Below are 10,981 nucleotides of genomic sequence, written 5' to 3' on the forward strand. Positions count from 1 at the left end.
CTGCTAAAAACTAATCTTAACCTCATCTGATTTTAGAATTGCTGCTCCCATCTGTTTTTCCCTTGCACTACTGAACAATCTTTCCGTTGACCATCAAAATTAAAACAATCTCTCAGCGATACTGTGCTCTCCTTTTTTCATCCGCTATTATTCTGGGTCTGTTAAGCATTTATAAAAAAAAAAAGTATAAGAAAACACTAACACAGGTGACTATGGAAAATCACAGAATTACAGAAAGTTAGAAGGAATTTCCCTTCCTACACACAATCTTCTCTTGCTTCTTTCTTACAATCCTTTGTTTCTTGAAGAATGAGAATATACATAACAGTAGGTAAAGAGAAGGCAAAATTAATTTGAAGCTTGTATTATGTTACCACTCAGATAACCCAGTCATAACTGATGGCACAGCATATCATGGTCCAAACATGTCTAGCACATATTACATACATACTGTGCCTGTCTCTGTAAAGCTTATCTGACAATCAAGATAAGATTCAAAACAAAATTTTATGATGGGAAGAACTCATTTAGTTAACATGGTGTTCTGGCTAAAGCACAATTTGAGGGGTACCTTCTGGGAAAGGCAAGTTCCCCTTTGCTGACACAGTTTGCACTAATTAAATTGCAGTTGCACATTTGCACCTGCGACTGATCTGTACCAACAATGGTTTTCTTCTGTATTCATGCTGTGACATGCAGATACAAAAGCAGAGAACAAACTTTAGCCTGCTCCAGCATCATTAAAGAATGCAATATTCCATATGTGTGAACTCTATCCTGCCTACTTAACACTCCTACCTTACAGGATTAAATATACACTTGCTTCTAGTGAATAATTACATCTGGTATCAAAATTTGATGGTGTACTATAACTGCTTGAAAAACTTAAGAGAAGGATGAGCATCATTGCTGCTATTTTCTTCCAAGTCCATCACCGAGCAGCTACATGAGAAACCTTTCTCCTTAGCCTCAGGAATTAGGTATCCACCAGTGCTCTGAGCTGCTAGAAAAGACCAATTACTCAGAAAATAGTATCCTAAAGAATTTTCTAAAGATTCTAATTTTTAGAAAATAATTCTTAGAAAATTTGAATTCTTTATTCAAAATAATCTGTCATTATGAACAGTATTATAAGCAGCAAACAACTGTAAGATTAGCATTTTCACTGGACATTAAAACCTCATTGATAACTAAAGAGGGTAAGGCTTCCTTTAGAAAAGTTTCAAGCACATGCCTATTCAGAGCTACCAACATAAGTTAATAAATATCTCAGAGACTCATTTCATCTCTCAGCAATCTGCTAGATGAAGAATTGTGAAGCCATTTATTTTGTAAAATCCCATTAGTTTTTGATAAACTCTTTCAGACAAATGGCAATTTTGAATGATTCACCTGAACAAAATCACGCACCCACACTTTCAAAATGCCATTGGGGTGAGGTCAGGCAGAGAACGAGTCTGCCAGTGTAAATGACTGCATTTGTCTTCTGTCAGAGTCCTTCGCTTTGGGCACAAAAAGTACTTCCATAAGATGATTGGCTTGACAGAGATCAAGAAAATGGATTGATTTTTTATTTTCAGGAAGCTTTCAAGGAATTTAGAATAATAGATCCTTTAAAAAAGCTTCAGATGCTCTGAAAGTACATGGGCCTGTGTGTGCACGGGGAAGTGCACCTCCCTGTGGGTTTTACTGATGTAGGAGAATCAAGGACCACTCTTCTCTCAGTTATATATTGCTACATCACGTACAGTTGTGAACATTTGTGGAAGTAAACATACAGTACCTGGGTTTCAAAATACAACACAGTCCTTGGAGAAACGCCTCATCCCCTTTGGATGAGAACTGCAATGCTTTTATCTAGAAACAGGCTTTCCAGACTGAATCAATGACTATACCCTCCTGAAACAGACCAAAGGTATTCATTTAAAATTCAGCTCTGCATTAACACTCTTTAGCAAATTTGCAAACGGTAACAAAGGTTGGTTCTAAGGATATTGGCTAACACCCTGGCATCAATGCAGCGAGTAATAACTGCTATTACCACCATGGGTAGTACCTGGCTTGTAGGTGTTACAATGAATGCATTAGAGGGAAAACCATTTACGACCCTCCCACTGCTCTCAGATCCATTCCTCCTCGCCCTTCTCTTGTGGGGAGCAGCAGCCCAGGCCCAGCCAGCCCTGAGCCTCTTGTGCTCCGGGTTTCAAGATTCCATCTTGCTTATGTTTTTAAGTAGCTCTAAGCTGGCTCCAACTGAGACACCAGCAAGCTTCCTTGCAACCTCAGGACCAGCCTCTAGCAAATTACAATCTTCCTTGTCTGCTTTATCCATGATCTGATGTACTAGTCCCAAATCTAGCACTGAAGAAACTCAAATTAACACATAGTTACTGCACAACTGACACTGCAGTCTAGCTGTGCATGAGGTTATATCCCTGGATCCAAACTGCAGGGCAGAGATGATCATCAGTCAGTTGTTCTCAAACTCAGGATCTTGTTTTCATCCCATAACTCAAATTTTGCATGGAAAGAACTATCACAAGACCCATTTATCTAAATAGCTGCTTTAGTTAGGAAAGCTGAGGTTTAGTGGAACTTCAAAGAGATGAGTATCTTTTGCCCAGTCATCAGCACCAGAATTAATTGCAGCCACAGGAACATAAGATATATACAAGCATTCAAACAATAATGCATTGGATTGCCATTGGGCAATCCACATGATTCAGCTGGATTTTGAAATGGTTGCATGGAGCTCGTCTATGTGAATGGCACCAATTCAACATACTTTTCAGATGACTGAATTTTATATGGTAATCTATAATGTTAGAGCTATATCACATTTAAGACTGTCATCAAAAAACATGAAGAGACAAGCAATTGTAATACCTGCATCACTTACATCACCCAGGAAAACTTTTATCACATGGTACAGACCCACTCCACAACTGTTATCACTGTCATTCACACTTCATGTAGCAGTGTTCTAGGGCAGAAACCTTTGCGAATGAGCACTACCAGAGTTCAGTACACAGCATCATTTCTTTAGAGATCGTTGCATTTCCAAGCTCCCAATTAATTAAATGCAGTTTCAGGTTGCTTTAAAATGTATTGTATATTGCAAAACATGAAGTTAAAAAGCCACACCTGGAATCCAAATAACTGCAGTGATCAGACGCAACATACTCCAGGCTAGCAAAGTACATGTTTCCTTCCTTTGGTAAGATTTGGGGGGCTTCAGTAGTGGAGGACTGTGCCACTGAAGGATTCCCAAGCAGTTCAGGGTTACCAACATTTTTTACAGAAGTAGTTACAGGATAATATCACACAAAGCTGAAAAAATTAACTCCCTCCAAAGCTTACCATAATCTAATCAAGAAGGATCAGCTAAACCTTTCAAGGGGCAGCCCGTGCCAGTGCCTCGCCACCCCAAGGAGCGGAGGGAGGCAGGTCCTGCAGCCTGCGCTCGTGTGCTGGGTGCCCCGACCCCTCGCCACCTCCAAGGCATCAGGGTCCTTCCTGGGCTGGGGAGACTGGGAGGGGACAGGGCAGGCCAGATGCAGTCACCAAAGTACTAAACAGGAGCAGGGGAAAGCATTTTTACTGCTGTTTTCTTGGTTTACTGGTGGTTTGGGATTTTTTTTAAATAGGGGAGGGGATGAGAAGGAAGGGCTCACCCCACCGTGGCAATGAACACCGTGATGGCTGATGGTGGGAGATGGAAGGGGTGAGCTCGCAGGAGGCCGGTGCGGAGGCTGGGCCTCCCAGCTCACGGCAGCTGCGGCGGCTGGGCCGGGCGCTCCTGTGGCATCGCGGAGGGGAGCCCTGGCACGGCGCAGCGGTGCCCCGGGAGCTGTGCTGGAGGGGGACCCACCTGCATCCGTGCTTGATCTGCGGGCAGAGTCACCTCCACGGGCTCCACACCATCACCCCATGGTCCATGTGGATGCAGAGGGAAGAAAGTGGGGACTGTTGGTGAGATTTTCAGAAGCAGAACAGCAACTTAAGCTTTTATAAGGAACTTTTCACCAACAGATCTTGGGACACTTCAGATATGGCAGCATATCTGCACTTCACAGCTATGAAGCTGAGGCCCTAAGGTGATTTCCTGGGCACATGAGAAAAATTGCAGAAACCCATTTCATTCTCAAGACCTAGTCCCATGTAGCATCCCTTAAATATTGCTATGAAAATCAGTTTCAAGCTTTAGAAAACACGGTTGTCCCAAGTACAAACCCCAGTAATTTGCAAGAAAACCGGTAATGCAAAATCACGTTGGTAACAAAAAAGCAAAGGTTAAACAAGATTTGCAGCTTCGTTATTCATGTGCTTTAACATACATAACTTGAGAAGTTAGGGACTACTTTACACTTCCAAAAATGTAAGTATATATTTGTTAGGGCTTGTATCTTCATGCTCTACAGCAACACATGAGAAATTAGCTGGAACACATAATTAAGTGAAAAATCAGGAATTGTGTAACAAATGCATTCCATAGTCTCACATGACCTGTATTTTCCATAAATAATAAGCTTAACTGATTAACTGATAAATGTCTTCATCTGCTTTTAGCATCTGCATGCCGCAAGAACAGGTTTCTTTGGCATTCCATACCTCTCTCAAAATGACAGTGTTTCTACGGCAACGTTCACATTTATTAAGGCTGGATATAGTATCACTGTTGAACTTGTGTGCCTGAAGTGTAAGTGAGAACAGGCGTAGGAAAAAAGCACCTGTTCTTACTTATGGAGCAGGCATACAAACCCTGGAATAATTATATCTCTTGTTAAAGATGCATTAACATAGCATTACATGCTTTAAAACACAAGCACTGAAGTATTGACAGGTCAAGCACCTTAAGGTTTTGATAGCTTATTTTCTTGCACCTTTATGAAAGAAAGTTTGATGTGGCATTAAGAAAAAATAATCTCATATAGGAATCCAAGGCAATTCCTGCTGATCTGAGTAAAAGGTGGATCTGTTTTCCATGATGGAAACATTTATACAGCTAAAGTACAAGAAACAAAATTTTGGCTTTGTCAATCACCTTCTTAGTCTCTGTATGTCAGAAAGTTAGGAGAGACATAGCCACTTGTATCACGGGACAGTACAGTATGCACAGAGCCAGCTGCCACACTTTGGGTGAAATCACTCTTCTCAGACGAGGTTGGATGAACCAGAGAAGCAGAATGCTCCTACAGCCGGGTTTTCACTGGCAGGTAGGTGCTATCCCAGTAGGTAAAAACCTGTCTGAATGCAACCTAGTAAATTGGTGAAGACTGGATTTATAGAAATGGGGGTTTTAGGAGCAGGTGCAGTCAGCAGGACTCTCCCTAGGCAGACATGTAGGACCCTGCAGACAGGCTGAATCAGCCAGTGATAATGTGATTTGCTGCATGTGCCACCAGTTACAGATGCCAAGTGCCCTTTTCTCCTGCTCCACCAAGCTCAAGTATGGATGAAGGGTGAGCTACAGCATCGTTGAGGATGACAGTATTTCAAAGAACCAGAGCTACAGTAGAATAAGAATTCACTCTTTCTCCTTAGAAAAATAAAACGTGTCAATATACATCTAATTGTAAGGAGCCAGTGAATGCAATCACTTTGTACATGGTGACCACATCAGCTGTACTAACCAAATCAACTGGGACACTTGCCTTTCAGGCTGGTATCAGATCTGTGCATAACACACAATGTTAAGTGGATCATTCAAGTTGTAGTTTTCAGGTATTAGAATACTGTAAATAAACAGAAGTTGCTTAAGACCGGATAGATGGAAGCCTGGAGCATAACTCCCATCTGGCACAAGCTGCACATTTGGTCTTTATGACCAGATGTCTCATCACGTAGAGTGGCCTCCTACTGACAGACACAGGAACAGCCTGAAAGACCTTAGAGCATGGGATAATGCCTAGAGCAGGCAGCCTCTCCTCTGCCAGCAGCCACTGAAACAGGTAGGAATGACAGGGAAGTTAATGGTTGAAGTGAAACTCAGACACCAACTTGGAGATCAGCTCTGATTTGGTCTGACCTGTTGCCATTCTGGTACCGCATGTCCATGCTCAGTCTTAACTAGGAATGAAGCTGGCACCAGGTGCTGGTCCCAGGTGCACACGACACAGGCATAGACCTAACTGCTGCAGGTCCTCGCAGCCACATGGTAAGTGAGGCACAGAGAGAGTGTTCTGGTTCACAGCTTCAGCCCAGGTCCCACCAGGAGGAAAACTGCTCTAAGTTCCACTGCATACCACAACACTACCAACACAGATGCAAAGAAGGTCCATACCTAAAACCGTACACTACATTATTAAAACAGATGAATCCAGGTTTTTTTCACTGTGCCCAGAGGTCCCATACCCTTTTGTTTTACAGGTTAAAAAAAACCCAAACCCAAAACAAACAAAACCTAAGATTACACTGGAACAAGCTGGGACACCTCTGAAGGGACAATGCTACAGAGCTGAAGGCACTTATGCATGCCAGCACCGTTCATTCACTATTCCTGGCTTCAAAAAAGAATTTACTACTAAATGGTATATGCTTCTGCATATGAACAACCCTTTGATGTGTTTCAGTAGGCATGGCTCAAACAGGAAATTAGCCCACTAGCACCACTAAATTCAAAGGATACCGGAAAGAACAATAGAATTTCATTTGAAAAACACTAAAGCAAGGATGCCTATGCAACACATCATGTTAGTTTTGGACAGTACAGGAGATCTACAGTTGTCAGTAACATAAATATTTAAAATCAAGGAAGGAAGGAAGTAAAGGTCATGGGGAACCTCATCTAGTGAAGTTTATACATAAATATTTTATTGATGTGTATTCTCATATAACATAGTTTAAGGACAGCTCAGTAGAAATAATTCTTTATTCTTGCATCTGAATATGAGTGACAGCAGTTACTCTAAAAGATCAGATTAAAAACTCATTGCTGCATTTTGAAATTCAAATGGTAATTTCTGTAAAAGAAAATGGTTTCCTGACCTTTCTAAATACAGAAGTTGGATGTCATTCCCAGACTTTGGAAGTAATTAGAATTAGAGCATGATAAAATTCTCACAACTCTTTATGGTATTATAAGACCTCAGAAAAAGAAGAGACTGCATTTTTAATGAAAAGATGCTGGTGTGACCACCTGTTGTAAAAGACTAGACCTTTGATCAGATCTTACAGGGAAGACATGAAACATCAAACCTGAAAAACACTGTGAATAAGACGTAGGAAGAGAGAGACCCACTAACTCTGCTCTTGTGTTGGGGCCAGGATAACAATAGGATTATTGTTATTTGTTCTGCTTCTCCTAAATGAAATCCCAGTGAAAGAAAGAGCAAAATAGGGAACTTGCAAGCCACAGAAGTGCAGATTCTATACCTATGTAAAATAAAGTGTTTTTGGCAACATCCAGTTTCATAAAACTCAAATTATAAAATGTCTACAGTCTATAGCTACAAGAATTATGCTGATCTTTCAAAACAAAACAAATCATATTTTTGCTAGCAACGTTCTATTCTTGGCAATTGTGGATCATACTGATGAAATATACTGCACTGATGCAATCAGAAAATGATACACAGTTTGGAAAAGGTTAAAATTACAGCTACATAATGCACAAAAAAACTTAGGAGAAATATCTAGTGAAACAAAATGGATATTTATGGCTTTGCTCAAATAAAAATGTGCCTAGATTAGCATTACTAATGCAGAGGCAAAGTCACAGTTAGAATTTCCTGTATTTCACCTATATGCTTCTCTTAATGAACGCATTATCTTGTCTTTCAAAGAGAAGATTCCCCCTAGGCCAGCTGTATACAGCCAAATCTATCTCATTACACTTTAGAAAAAAGTAAAATCTCTAGAGAAAAGGCAATGTTCAAACAGATGTACTATACTAGTAATCTGAGCTATCAGCATCACTATGCACAGGCTATACATAGCTAGGCATCTTGAAAATACACATAAAGCCAAATTAAAGTGACCCCGAGTGGGCCAAAATTATCCTGTATCACTTTTATGATGAAACCTGCAACACATCCTTTGCCTTCTTCCTCTTACCACTTTTAAACACCCAAATCTCTACCAAAATTTCCTATCAGTTGTGAGACAGCACCCTCTGCCGTAGCAACACATGAAAACTTTATAAACTACCTTAATTTGTGACCAGATGTGGCTGATAGGTATTACTATGCAGATTACCCGAGATGTGGATTAGCTGACTGGGTCTTCCCTCAACACCCAGTTGTAGCTCCGCGCCAAAGAGCACATGATACAGAGCAAACACCCCTTGCGTGAGGTTTCACATTTCTGAGAGTTGTAAAAAGCTGTCTCCACAGAGACCACTTAGAAATCTTTTTAAAGGTCAATATACAAACTACGTACCCTCATGGACTGATTTATTTTTGTTTTATATTACCTACCTTCAGGTTTTCTTGGGATGACCCCTTCCTTGTCTAGATAACAGAGAATTGCCTAGATCATGCCTGTCATCAGATAAACATTCCTATTTCTCATGTTATCAACTAAATAGGACAAAAATATAAATCCTCATTGGGCCCTGAATAAAGAAATCCGGCTCCGACTCAGCAGCTCTACATCAGAAGCAGGGGCATAAGGGAAGCTAGCTTCCTGCTATGCCAGCACTGCATTAGGCAATGACTTTCTAAAACTTCTAATAGAAAAGCAGCAAGTTTTCTTGCTCCACTTACTCCTAATGGGAATTAATTCCTGTTCTTATCCAAGTTTCTGAAATCAGTTGTGGAATAACACTACCTTACCCAAGCACAGTGTACGCAATACGTACTTATTGCTACAAAAAATTTAGGTTTATAACTTCCTTGTACGAAGTTTTGAACAACAAAGCATAGCCACAGCTATATACTCACTTTTACTAAATTTTGTTCCAACAAAAGAGCTGTAAGTGCATCCTTAAGTAGAATGGTCTAAGATATTCCTTTGTATATGCAGAACAATTCTGTAGTATATAAGAAATGTTTCACACCCCATTAATGTGTATCTAAACTTCCACAGAAATAACTGAAGAGTTCCCGTTCTCCTCAGAAGAACAATTTTTAAGTGCTCAGTGGTGCATCTAAGGTTCTCAGCTTTCCTATTTGCTCAGAATTGCTGATCTTCATGGAAACCACAATGATCATACATCAGCTTTCCTCCTATTTTCTTTCCTTCTAAGTGATTGTGGTAGTTGTCACAAATACGGATTTTTTAAGCAGTGACAGGCCTGCCCAGGAGCGGTTAAAGACCAGTGGAACACCACTCTCAAATGACACTTGAGAATCCTGTCTGTGTACACAGGCAGACACAGAAAATCTCCCTCTATCAGCCTCTCTTTAGTGCACAAAAGCTAAATTTAGAAAGAGGTCTTTGGAACAAAAATCAGTCTATTGTCTGAACTACCGAGGAAAAGCGTAGCCAAAACACAATAGTATATATATAAAAGGATATAATTTCATCTCTGAAGTATAGACATGAAACACACATCTAACATTTTTTAGTGTTCAGGCTACTGAAAAAGTGCATACCATCAATGAGAAAGTCTGTACAAGGCAAATTCTGCAGGAGAGCTTTGAAAAGCATGACAGGTGGAAAATCAATCCTAAAGTCATGGCAGCTTCTGCTAAACAGGTGTTCTTATGTCCTTGAATAAAGTTCTAATAGCAAAAGATAACCTAAACCAAATTAAATTATATGCCCCTTCCAGCTGACTGAGTCACATAAAATACGGCTATCTGCACATGCCAGGATGGTTTCTGTTCTCCAGTGAGGACAGCAGATTGTGACTGAAACAGGCCTTGGATAACAGATACTGGAAGACATTCTCCTTCTCCAAAAACATCCTTTCCTTGGCTGCAAATCCATCTCATTCACACCATTCAGTACATACGCAGCTACGACTCAATCTCTGTTAGTGTCCTACTAATTACAATGTCTTTGTGAAGAGATGAGTCCTTTCACCGGAATCTCAGGATTTTCTTCTCTCATAGTTTGGCTTAAAGTGATTGAAGAATAAAATCCTGCCACACACCCTCAAGCAGCATACTGATATCCATGGAATTTCACGGGACAGCACATACAACATACTCCAATGCTTTTCTCCTATCATCCCCTCCCAAATTATGAAATACTAAGCAATTAAGATCACAATCTCATTATCTCTACTATATCCTTGTGAATCTGGCATAGCTTCACAGAAGGCAATGTAACTGCTGTGAGATGATGCAGAGACATAACTTCATTATCAAGGCAAATGCGCATATCCAGAGCTTCAGCTGCCGGTGGTATTGTGTGACGCTCGAGTTGGAGCTTTCATTAGAAAGCAAAACAATGGCGGAACCAAAAAGGGATTTTAAAACATGCAAAACAAACAGGCCACTCTGCAAACCCATGCTGCACTATCTTACTGATTCACTGTCTCTAACATCTACTGGGGTGCAAAGCTGGATATCCCCCACTATGACAGGTAAAGGTTTTAAAAATCGTATCACCATGATACTTAGTGTCAACAATATCTACCATGTATACCTGAAACATACATTACTGTGTCCTGTACATTTCATGACCATATTTGATGCTCACAGAAGTGCACAAGGTAATCAGGGTCTTCAGAAGCTATATGGCCTCATCATATAAGCCTTCCAAGTTTTTTTCTCTGCTCACACAAACACATGGCAACAGCCTTGCATGTCTAAGTTCCCTTCTTTTTTCTTATTGTACATATTAAGTGTGAGGTGTGTGCCTAAGGGGAAACAGTAAAATAAATGCACCATAGCTTTGGAAGTCATGTATTTCAAATCTGTAAGATTTAACAAGAGACACAGCCTTAGCAGGTATACAGGCTCGTCTGTAATAGAGGCGTGCACACTGGAGTACAGTAATGCAGACTTCAGTACTGTCAGACACAGCATGGCCTTGATGGCTAACGGCTTAAAAAATAACTACTGCCAGAAGACACCTATTGATTTTATGG

The sequence above is a fragment of the Falco biarmicus genome, chromosome 10 (assembly GCF_023638135.1).
Source record: "Falco biarmicus isolate bFalBia1 chromosome 10, bFalBia1.pri, whole genome shotgun sequence".
NCBI lineage: Eukaryota > Metazoa > Chordata > Aves > Falconiformes > Falconidae > Falco > Falco biarmicus.